Source organism: Euprymna scolopes, chromosome 36 (genome assembly GCF_053919585.1).
Source record: "Euprymna scolopes isolate OS-2025 chromosome 36, ASM5391958v1, whole genome shotgun sequence".
NCBI lineage: Eukaryota > Metazoa > Mollusca > Cephalopoda > Sepiida > Sepiolidae > Euprymna > Euprymna scolopes.
The window spans coordinates 82,907,234-82,920,510 of NC_136517.1; the positions used below are offsets into that span (position 1 = coordinate 82,907,234).

General features: G+C 29.9%; 1 protein-coding gene across 4 annotated transcripts in view; it reads left to right on the forward strand.

The window, feature by feature from the left end:
• LOC145260636 (protein transport protein Sec23A-like) overlaps nucleotides 1–13,277 on the forward strand; it is an 81,060-nt gene that overhangs the window by 2,316 nt on the left and 65,467 nt on the right. For 3 of the 4 annotated variants that reach the window (XM_080118958.1, XM_080118959.1, XM_080118961.1), the window contains exon 1: nucleotides 25–215. The exons of the other annotated variant lie outside the window; for it this stretch is intronic. The gene's annotated coding sequence lies outside the window, so the exon portion shown is untranslated. Of the gene's footprint in view, nucleotides 1–24; nucleotides 216–13,277 lie in introns of those variants that run through there. 4 annotated transcript variants of the gene reach the window in all.

The window sequence follows — 13,277 nt, forward strand, 5'->3', positions numbered from 1 at the left end:
AAACAGACACACATAACCGGAAGTGAGTCGTGTTCATTGCAATGCATTCTAGGAGTGAGAGCTACGTGGCATCGCTTCCGGTTTCGTGTCATTTTCCTTCGTCACATTTTCCAGCAGCTGTACGAGGCCGTTTTTTTCGGCACCGGCTCCTGTTTTTTTCTTTGCTAGTTAATTATTTTGTCCCTTTTTCATACATACGTACAGACATATAAAAGGTTAGTATCTATTGACTTTTTTGTTAATTGGCCAGCAGAACTTGCCGAGTTTTAAAAATTCGGGGATAAACCCTTCATCTATCAAATTCAAATCATAATATATATATATACTGACGTTTTCATCTACTTTTATAAAATAAATACAGTACACTTCTTCGAAATTTCTTAAATCTTACGATCAACGTCTTAATGTGTTTTTTAATTAAATATTTTTAATTGTCATAAATATTAACATTAACACGAGATCCTATCTTATGACTTATTTCGGAAAACAAGACGAATGTCCCTCCCTTTTCAGTTTGTCTTGTCTTTGGTCATCTGTTTATTTGTTTTTTGTTTTTTTTTCTCAGCGCCAGTTCTTCATTTAATTTCAAATATCGTTATTTAATTCAACTAATAATTTAATGGGCAAACAATACCATAATAATATAATTGAATTATTACGGTATTGTTTGTTCCGTTAAATTATTAATTTAATAATGAATTAACCTTGTTATAAAACTAGAACTAATTTGGTGAAGATAATTCTATTTCATTGGCAAAGCTGAAATCTTCAATATAACATTTTTATTATAGGTTGACCATCGTCTCTATATAATCTCTATATCAATAAAAATGGGCGCTTCTACACTATTAGGACGAAATTTTGTAGTCGATAAATGGAGTTTTCAGATAAAAAAAAAAAAACAATGGTTTCAACTGATTTTTTTTTGTCAATTCTAATAAGTTACAATGGTAGCTTCCAAATTATGCAGTCGGAATTACCTGAATATTACTGAATTATTAAACAAAACAACTTTAATCGTGGTAGTAGATGAAAAATTGCCGCCATCGTGTTTAAATCGAAACGGAAAATTTTGAACTCTCGTGTGTCTTACGATTGTTTTCATTAAATTCTATTTATTTTCTGTGATAAATAATTTTCTACCTCATAGTTTTTCGTAATTCTTGGATATAATCATCTTAAAAATACGAGGAATACGTAGATACCATTGTTTTCATGTAAAAATCAGCTTTACGATTTCCGAAATCTCGTCCCAATAGTGCGAAAGCGAAGGCGCCCTTTTTTATCTAGTGAAATTGAATTCAATAGCATAAAGTAAAACGGAAATTTTAAAATTCTATTTAATAAAGAAAAAAAAAATGAAATTAGATTCACCAGAATGCATTTTGGTTTCTTCGTAAACAAGTCACACATTTTAGTATTCCTACTTACACAGAATTTGAACGGAACTTTTTCTACAATTCTAAGGTAAATTTTAGATTTACTTCAAAAGTTGTTTGGTTTAAATTCTGTAGAAGCACTTTTAGGCTGATACATCAGTATGATCAGTATCCGATGTTGTACGCACGCAGCGTCGCATGTTCGAGGGAGCTATTATTATCTCGGGTTAATAAATTGAAAAGAAAGGAAAGAATTTGTGTGTGTGTGTGTTTTTTAATTATTATTCTGGCTTGAATTTTGCGCTTTTCGGATTATTTTGTTATATATATATATATATATATATATATATATATATATATATTTTTTTTTTTTTTTTTTTTTTTTGCCGGAGATTATAGTTATAGGTAATTATTAACAGGAAAATTGGCGCAAGTCCAGATGAACAAAAAATAAACAAAAACCTGTTCTTTTTATTTTTATTTTTGTTTTTTGTTTGTTTTTGTTTTCTTCTCATCTCGAAAAACGGTGATATTTTATTTGGTACTAGTGCAGTGAGTGCAAGTGCACTCCACTGCAGTAGTACTGCACTGCACGTATTGATCCGCGCTATTTTTTAAAATAGTATTTTCCAGTTTAATCAAAGTTTTACCATATCTGTTTGTATTAAATTGTTAGGTGAAAATACAGATTAGGTACATAACATTCTCCCGTCCCCATGTTAAGAATAGCTTTCTAAATAAGATTTTTATTTCAGCACGGATCAATAAGTGCATGAGTACCTTTTTATTTTCTTGAATAAAAAAACACCCTACCCGACGAGAACACGACTATTTTTGTTTTGATAGCCTATGTCACCACGGTAAACATATATTGAGTGGGTTTCTAAAAGTATTTTGTATAGTTTTTTAGTTTGAACTCCTTTTCCCAAACTTAACGTATTCAGTAGTAGCGAGCACGCGATCATTTGTCTTTTTCAAATATACCGATAAAACACATGCTTTTCGAACCAAATCATTTTACGTTAAATAATTAAAAAAAAAAAAAAACACTAAAATCTTATCTTGCCTTTGATAACATGTATTTGTTATATATATATATATATATATATATATATATATATATATATATATATATATATATATATATTTTGACAACTTTTTCGAATCTGTGTACAATATAATACAAACCCACGGCCTATTTTTCTATTTTCTGACCGTAAATCTGTACTGAAAACAAGCAGACGTCACGATTGACGTCATCAAGACGATTAAATAAATCAATGTTGTTGTGTTTGTGTACCAGTAGAGGATGTATATACGTCACGCAGGCTCATTTCATTGATATTTTTTCTCGCTTTGTTGCTTCTCTTTACAAATTTGTAGTAAAAAAAAAAGTTTCTTTTACAATCTACAGATTCGAAAAAGTGGTAACAAAAACAAAACAAATATATACCAAATGTAAGATAAGTTGCTCTTCTAGGTGTGTCAGAAATTTCGTGAAAATAGTGAATAATTCCACCCCATCTTTCCAAGCTTATAACTCCTCGAAAAATGTAATTCAAGCCCTAATTATTTTTTCAATTAAAGGAGCAAGGACCAAGGTTCCATTAAAAAAAGAAAAGAAAAAACAACGTGGTTAAAAAAAAAAAGGTTTTAAACTTCAAACTTTACAGGTAAAATTCTAAAAAACACTACGTTTTTTTTTTTTTTTTTTTTTTAAATTTGAATATATTATTTATTGACCTTTCCGGTGAGAAAATTAATTTACTTTTCGGTGAGAAAATTAATTATTTACTTTTTAATAGAAACTTGAAAATGGGGGGGGAGCGTGAATTAAAAAAAAAACGCTTGTCTAAAATATTATATTCGGTTTATTGGAAAGAACATAAAATTTAACATTGACCCTGAAAATATCGTAAAAATAGAATCAATAGAAAAATTTTGATAGATTTTTAAAGTTTAAAAATTGAAAAATATTGTTTGGAAAATTCATTACTGTTTAAAAAAAAATAAAAAAATTCTATTACTTTTAAAACAACTTTAATAATTTATTTTGGAAGTATAATCCATAAAGAAAATAAATAGCCCACTTTTAACAGAAATTACGAGATTTTTATATTTTATTCGCAGTTTCGTGTTAGGGGTGTCAAAAATTCCTACAAAAATTCTGATGCACTAGGTGTATCAGAACTTTTATAGGAAATTTTGACACCTCTAACACGAAACTGCAAATAAAATATAAAAAACTAGTAATTTCTCTTTTAAAAATGGGTTGTTTATTTTCTTTATGGATTATACTTCCAAAATAAACTATTAAAGTTGTATAAAAAGTAATAGAAATATTTTTTTTTAAATAGTAATGAAATTAATTGAATGTTACGAGTTCAGTATTTTTCAATTTTTAAACTTTAAAAATCTATCAAAATTTTTCTATTGATTCTATTTTTACGATATTTTCAGAGTCAATGTGAAATTTTATGTTCTTTCCAATAAACCGAATATAATATTTTAGACAAACGATTTTTTTTAATTCACGCCCCCCCCCCCATTTTCAAATGTCTATTAAAAAGAAAATAATTAATTTATGTACCAAAGTTTTATATATCACAAATTGGAGATAAAGGATCAATAAATAATATATTCAAATTTAAAACAAAAAAAAGTAGTGTTTTTTAGAAATTTACCTGTAAAGTCCGAAGTTTAAAACCGTTTTTAAAAAAAACACGTTTTTTTTGTTTTTTTTTTTAATGAAACCTTGGTCCTTGCTCCTTTAACTGAAACAAAACTTGAATTACATTTTTCGAAGAGTTATAAGCTTCGAAAGATAGCGGGTGGAATTATTCAATAGTTTTCACGAAATTTCTGACACTGCTACTGATGCACCTATTGCTCTTCTAACCAGCTGGATAAATTTTTAGTTAATGTAAAATGCTTATTCGGTTCGAAAAACAAGTTGTGTCGAGCGTTACACGAGCACAAAAAAAAGAAATGGTCGCGTGGTATGTCATATCTTTGCAGTCTCAACAATGAGTTAAAAATTATACAAAATACTGTTAATGTCACTGGAACATTGATTAGCTAATTGATTAGTTTCTAACAGTATTTTATATAATTTTTAAGTCTTTGTCGAGACTTCAAAGATATGAGATAGCATGCGGCCATTTTACTTGTGATAGTGTAACGCTCAGCACAACTTGTTTTTCGAATCGAATAAACATTTTACATTAAATAAAAACACTAAAAACTTATTCAGCTAGGTAGAAGAGTAACTTATTTTGCTTTTGGTAGCATTTATTTGTTTTATTGACCACTTTTTCAAATCTGTGGATTGTAAAACAAACCCAAAATGTTTGTTTATTTTTACAATAGCCAATGAAACAAAAAACAAAACAAAAAAACACTGCAAATAAAAATATACAACAATTAAATGTTACCAAGGGCAAGATGTTACTCTTCTACCTATCTAAATATTTTTTTTGTTTTAGCTTATTTTAAGGCGTTTTCTTGTTTAATATACGGCTAATGTGAACTGCTAAGTTAGAATGAGAACAAAACATGGCTAACATTAGACAATCATGTGGAGTCTCGATAATCGCTCAAAAATCGAAAATTACACAGAAATACTGTTAATAAAAATATACAATTCGGTTAAACATTTTCATATGATTGATGAGTTATTAGTTGTAATTTTGTTTACTCTTTAACAATTAGCGCGGGGGGGGGGGGGGTTGCCCGGGCGTAAAATATGCTTAAATATGATATTTTAATTTGTCCAGATTTCGTATATATTATTATAGTCGTAATTTCAAAAGTAAAAAAAAAAATATTTCTGTGCCATCAGCTAAAACCAAAACTGTAATATTCAGAGCTCATGACGGAAGGCCAGGCGTTTGCGTTTTTGCATTCGATTAGTTTCGCTTTATTTATAAAAAGACAAAAACTCAAAACGGGAATTTTTTAAATCTCCATCAAAAAAAGATACGGACAATGTCCGTTTGTAAATCTTAGATATTACAATCTAGGAAGCCTTTGCCGTTACGGCCATCACCAAATTGGAAATCGCGAAGGCTTAAATTAAGGCAAGTCAATCGAAAAGAGGGGATGAGTTTCGAAAATATCGGCGAAAAAAAGCGACCCCTCCTCCCTGTAGAAACGTGCCCAGTTGAGAGTGAAGGAATTAATGTTTTGAGCCAATTTTTCGATATTTGTCGTCCGAAAGGTCGAGCGTCAAAATGATACCGATCTTGTGAAAATCTGTCGCCTCAGTACAAAAGTTTTAGGTAGGCATACAAACATACATACATTTAAGCAGACAGATGATATTTATATTATAGAAGATTGCAGAGATTTAATTTCTGCAGCCGCATCGTAAGAGCCTGGATTTTCTTTCTCTCTCTTTCATTAAATATTTTAAATCGTTAATAGCCATGTTTTATTTTCTTTAGTTCTTTGATCAAATATTCTTTGTTTTACACTTTAATTACAAACACAAATATTTTATGTTTTAAACTTTAATTACAAACACAAATATTTTATGTTTTAAACTTTAATTACAAACACAAATATTTTGTTTTAAACTTTAATTACGAACACAAATATTTTATGTTTTACACTTTAATTACGAACACAAATATTTTATGTTTTAAACTTTAATTACAAACACAAATATTTTATGTTTTAAACTTTAATTACAAACACAAATATTTTATGTTTTACACTTTAATTACAAACACAAATATTTTGTTTTAAACTTTAATTACGAACACAAATATTTTTTTATGTTTTAAACTTTAATTACAAACACAAAGAAAAACATTAAGTTAAAAAGAAATTTCAGAAGCTAATTTTAATAAAATTTGAAAACAAACATTAGGTTAAAACAAAGTGGTATTATAGACATCTTGCTGCTCAACTCCCTATATAGTAGCCCCTTACATCCAAGTGACATTTGCACTGTTTGGGGGGGGGGGGAAGATAATACACCCCCAACCATCCACTAAAAAATAGTGTAACCCGGATATGAGAGATTCCTTCCCTTGTCCCTACAGTTCTTATATCCGGGTTTCTTATATCCGGGTTACACTATACATTAACACAGGCTCCAATTTGAGACCAGAGATAATCTCTTGTATCCGTCTTTCTTATATCCGGGTCACACTGTATATAGGCGATTATGTGTGAACAGCCTGAGAAATTTGAAAGAAGAAAAAAAAAGGAAACAATTATTTTAGAATTTAGAGTGGTGAATAATTTTTGCATATAAATTTAAGATAAAATGGCCATTCTAACGTTTTAGGACAGTTAACCATTTTCTTTTTTTTCTTTTTTTTTTTTTTTTTTTTTTTTTTTTTTTTTTTTTTTTTCTCGAGAGGTACCATTTCTGCCAAAGGTTGGAAAGTCATTTAAAACAAGCAAAATTAAGTATTACATTTTTTGTCACCATTTGGACGTAAAGGGTTACTATTTGGGACCATGCCTAGGAAAGATAAACAAGATGTTGGTTTACATTACATTTAAATTTTCTTGGCCTTCAGGACAAGATCAAAGTGTAGTATCTGTTCTTCAGATGCTGCACTTCTATTTCTTGTTCTCTTTCGGTGGAGGAGAAATCCTTCACGACTGAGACAATTTTTATTTTTGTACCTTTTCTCCACGTTAAAAAACGACCCTGGTGTCTAACTCTGTCCCGTGGGGAGGCATAGTAAATAGGTACATTACATTTAAACTTCTGCATATCAGTACAACCAGGGAAGCAGGTAACAGGAAGGGAATTCCAAAGTCTAGCTATTCAAAGAAAGAAACAGGGTAGAAAGCTTTTTGGCATTTAGGGACCTCAGCAATGAAGGGGTGTGGTTTTGTTGCTAAGCGAGTTTGTCGGGGATATGTACGTCGCAGGGTGGGGGCACAAGTGCAACGAGTTCATCAGAGCACATTCCATTGAAATATTTGTAAAACATGCACAGAGATGCAACATTGCAGTGATGGGGCAGGGGTTGGAGCTTAGCTGACAAAGTGGGGCCTATTAGATGGAAAACTCTTTTTTGGACATTATCCAAAAGGAAGAGACTCATTTATCTCTCTTTCTCTCAAATCCAATCTCGTCACTTCTTCCCAGCTTTTCCTTGACTTTCCCCTGTGGACTGACCCTGCTAGCTCAACTGCTCTACATCTATTAACCCAGAAACTGTCAAACATTCTTTCCACATGACCATGCCAACAAAATCTCACGTTCTGCATGCGTCTCCCTATACATTGCGTATGTAATTTTCCTCTGAGGTCTCCAGATCTAAGTTTGTCTTTAACGTTTTCATTACACATCCTTCACATTGTTTTCTTAATGTCGATGGGGCTGCTCAGACAGTTATTGCAGCTCAGTACCTTTCCTCAAAGGTACTGACTTCTCAATCCCACTTTCTGCGGGGAGAACTAAATACCTGTTACAGTCACTCACACCTGTTCTTCCCTGTACTCCAATAGTGTATTGTGAACGTAAACAAAACTTTGGCACAACAATTGCCTCAGCATCCAAATAGTCTTTCTCCACATCTGTATCCATCGTCTTACACTTCTTGCACACAAACTGGTTATCATTGTTCAACATATCTGTAATTCGACTGCACGTTTTCTGTATCCAATATGTACAAGTGACACAAAAAAAAAATTGAGTTGAATCTCACTTCCTTTTCACAAGCTGAGCAGGAGAACTTTCCACTTTACAACTCTACAACCACTGACCATTTTGGTCTTGGTAACTCCCACGCCTTTACTTTCCATAGATTTATGGTTTTTGACTTAACATGTAAACCTTCTTCTGGACATACAAAACTCTCTGAACAATATGCTTATTTGAATTCTTATTTGCTGCTCGATTATTTGTTCAATCACTTTTAAGATCTGATCCATCAATTTTAAGCCTCTGTAATTCTATCCAGAATTTCCCATTTACCATTCTAACAGATCACAACTATTCTGGGTTTGTATTACTGTACACATAGATTCGAAAAAGTTGTCAAAAAACAAATATATAACAAGTGAATGTTATCAAAAGCAAGATAAGTTACTTTTCTACCAAACTGGATATATTTTTTTGTGTTTTTATTCAATGTGACATATTTATTCAGCTCGAAAAACATACAGTGTTTACCGATGCATTGGAACATTCAAGATGGCGTCTGATTCTCTCTTTAACACGGTAAGTTTGGGAAAAGGTGTTATAAATAAAAAACTACACAAAATACTGTTAAAAACCCGCCGAATATATGTCAACCTATGTCACGGTAACATATATTGAGCGAGTTTTTAACAGTATTTTATCCGTTTTTTATTTATAACATCTTTTCCCATACTTACCGTGTTAAAGGGAGAATCAGACGCCATTTTGAATGCTCCAATACATCGGTAGACACTGTATGTTTTTCGAGCTGAATAAACATGTTACATTGAATAAAAACACAAAAAATATATCCAGTTTGGTAGACAAGTAACTTATCTTGCTTTTGATAACATTTATTTGTTATATATTTGTTTTTTGACTACTTTTTCGAATCTATGTGTACAGTAATACAAACCCACTATTCTAAACTGATTATCTTTTCGGATCTGATTTGCCAAATCTGATCGTCTTGATGCTTTTTTCACCTGCAACTTTCCACATTTCTGCATTGATACCTTTATCTTATTCACAACTTTCTGTACCATTTCTGTCTACATCAAAACATTTCTAATCCTACTCCTTAAAAATAATGGATTTTTAATTCCATATCAACTTTGCTAATATTATAACAGATTGCGAGGCAAAAGAGTTAATACTCCACACTGTTAATAAAACAAAATACTTTGGTAAATAAAACTTTTTAAATATCTATATATATAAATCCATAATCCTGTCTGTCTGTTTACAATTTGTTTAATATATACAAAACTTCCTGCTGAAAACGGTTATCTATATAAATTTTATTTACTATAAGATTTTCTATATAAATAAATGGCATCACGATCAATATATATACACTATATTGAAGGCAATGTACATAATAGAACTAATCTAATTTGCATATTATATTAAAGAAAATCTTTTTAAATAATTCGCTCAATTAAAATTACTGATTATAGTAATGTAATTGATGTAATTGTTCTATTTAAGAGTATTATTTAAAGTTAATTTATTTAAATTATTTTAATTCAAGTTATTTTGTACTATTTTCTAAACTGGCACATTTTAAGTAATTTTCACTGATATTTCACTTCCGGTTATGAACGGATATAGTTTTTAACCAAATCGAGAGATATGGTGATAAAATGATTTGTTTTAATTATTTATTTTCTATAAATGTACAAGTTACAAATATTGATAAAAAAAATAATTAGGCTAAGGATGATTTAATTTTTCGACGAAATATTTTAAATCGTTAACCCTCTATTAAAGTCTCAGCTATAAATGTCGATTCATTGTAAGGTGTGAGCACGTTTACCAAAAGGTTAAAATTTATTTCCTACGGACGATTTTAAAATCATTTTTCAACTATTCACTTGACTGTCTGAATTTTATTATCGTTTCCATAATACTTTGAAAAAGAAACAAGGTAAAGTAATGCTTTTTATATCAGATATATTCCTACATGTTTTTTTTTTTTGTTTTTTTTCACTTTTTTTTCTTCGATTTTCTTTTGAGAAAGATCTTATGTTTTCCTGTCTGGGTAATTGATTTAGTTGATAATATATATTTGTGTGGGGGAGTTTCGACGTAATTATGGGTTTTTTTTTTTCGGGGGGAGGGGGGTGTCGCTTTATGTCTCAGCGTCACTCAAAGAAAAATAATTGCAGAAGTACAAAAATGCGGGTGTTTTTATCTGTTTAGTACTTCTGCAGTTTACGAACCGTGCTATTTTTTAGATATGATTTACAAGTGTAATTCAATTTTTGCCGTATCTTTTGTTTATTAAATTTTTATGTGAAAGTCCTTCCTTTATTAAAAATGGGGTACTTTTTATATACACAACCAAGCATAGTTTATCTGCAAAAATCCTAATTTACATTTTTGGGAGCAACACAAACTGAAAACGGATCTGTACAGTTTTGTTTTTCTACGTAATGTAGAACTTTCGTTTACATTTTTACCAGTGGTACAAGAAATGTCGTTTACCCAGAAGTTTTGGTTTCGAACCTGTAATTACATAAATATTAAAAGAATGCCAATTAGTATTGTGTAATACAAATATATCCGTAGCAAAGCTCGGGTAAATCGGCTAGTATATATATAAATGCCGTGTTCAAATTGATAGCTATTTGTTGTTGTTCTTGAGTGTCGCATTTGATTTCATTTTTATTTTATTTTATAAAGGAGTCTGATAATTAAATAAATATTTAAATGTCATCGGATATATTCCCCTTTTTAAAATAATTGAATGACGATAAAACAAAGACTGTTGGACATTAATGATTGAAACTTGGTGGACAAGCCAGGCATAGATTGGAGTTTATTTGTATCAAATGTGGTTGGACAGGAGAAAGAATTGTAAATTTCATTAACAATTCCATGGGTGGCATTCGAGGAAAGAACGGGGCCACTCTTTACAAAGATATTTCGTTTATTATACTGAACTATTTCTGTTAACTTTTGAAAAAATCAAATAAAATGTTATTAAATTCTATTTAAGCAAGTAGTGGTGAATGACTTTCTTTAAATCTTTCTCTTTCATCCAAGCATATTGTCTTCAAGTCCAATGTAAACAAGTTCTTGATGAACCGTCCCCCTAAGTAATCCAATTTACAAAATTCCCACTACTTATGTTTACTACACTATAATCATATTGACTAATGTATATCCATTAACCCTTATCCTCGAGTGGCCTCCGGGCCTTGATAAGTGGTGATTCCTGTGTAAAAAAAAAAAAAAAAAAATATATATATATATATATATATATACAGTCATCTACGTTTCTAAGCCTGTTCTAATCAAAACGATATGGATTTTAATTCCACATCAACCTAACGGATTACCAGGCAAAAAAGAGTTAATACTTTAGATCATTAGTAAAAAATAATAAAAAGACTACTTTGCTAAATAAAACTACTTTTTAACATATACAGGGTGACCCAAAAAAACAAAAGCTAAATGGAGGCCATCTAGAACATATGCTGTAGAACGGAGAAAAAAAGGCCAAAGACCTTAGTGTTTTGATGTGATGTTTTGAATATAATAAACTAGTTATGACCAAAGTTTCATTTCATTCAGACAAAACACTAAGAAACAGGGCCTGATTAGAGTTAGGCCTGTTTTTTTTTGGGGGGGGGGGTCACCCTATATAAATTCCGAGTTTTGCTATTTGTTGTTCTTGAGTGTTGCATTTTATTTAATCATCACACAACCGAATGCGAAAATGCAAAAAAAAAAAAAGAAGCAAAATGAAACCTAACCAATGTACAAAGAGGTAGGAGGTGCTAAATCGATACCAAAACTAAAATTACCACCCAACTCGAGTATCCATTGTCTTTGAAGACACAGCGAGGTCAATCATGTTATTGTATGTTATAAATAATATAATATGAAAGGTTAAGTTTCTGAATAAAATTCTTGTGAAATATTTTCATTTGATCACAATTACTGGTAAAATATCAAATTTTGTTTTTAAAATATTTAAAATAATCCAAATAAATTATTTTGAATGACGATTCAAAGCAAGTTATGACCTACCTTCCCTTTTTTTTTTTTTTTTTTAATTTTTTTTTTTTTTTAATTTTTTTTTTTTTATTTATGTGATATTTAGAAATATGAAATTGTTTTTAACTTTGTGTAAGAATTTGTTTTATTAATTTTTTGAACACGGCTAACATTTACTGGTACTTCTATAGGTGAGAATCCATATTGTTCAGAAATTTTCTAATTGTGATTTATGTAAATGGCTGACCTATCACCAAACACTAAATTCATAGCAAAATGCTGCACTTCACCTTTTCTCTTCTTGGTCAGTGGAGGAGAGATCCTTCATGACTGGGACAATTTTTTATTTTTGTTCCTATCCAGAGTGCCCATTTGTGGGAGCTGGATTTTCCACACATTAAAAACCGACCTTGTCTAACTCTGCCCTCGTGGGGAGGCAAGTAAATAGGAACATTTAAATGAAACCACATTTTCACTTTATAAGATTAGGATTAATTGGCTCTCCCCACTTGTTATGTTAAGAATGGGTTTTTATCCTCCCAAATCAGTAAATCAACTTTATATAATTTATTATATATATATATAATATTTTTGCAAAAATCAAGAAAACGAAATTATGAAATAAGGTATAGTGTATTTCCTTATGTGTCACAATTGTTTCGTAACCATTTGGACAAATTTAAACATTATATTGGTATATGAACATTACCGAATTTTAATATATAAAAAATTTTGGTAAAAAAATATAAAATATATCTTATATTTTTTTACCAAAATTTTTATATATATATATATATATAATAATTATAATTCAATTATTTATTAATTATCATTCAATCATATATATATATATATATATATATATATATATATATATATATATATATATATATATATCAGATATGGTGACATAAAAACAATGTCCCCTTGAATTCAATTATCTCTTGCCCCCAAAGGATGCCCATATATATTACTATAATAAGTAAGTTTTTTGTTTTTTATTCGTATGATTTTGCAAACTTTAAAAGATTTCCATTTCCTTTTATTAATGTTTTTACTTTACCATTTTTTTAAATTTTATTTCAAACCTGATCGTAAAAAAAAAAATAAAAAAAAAAAGACTTGGGTGGCATCAGCAAAAGCGAAACCAAAAGTAAGATTTCGTAAGCAAATAAAAATAAAAATAAAAATAAAAAAACAATGCGTGCCGGGCATAAACTTGCAAAGTATAAGGCCAT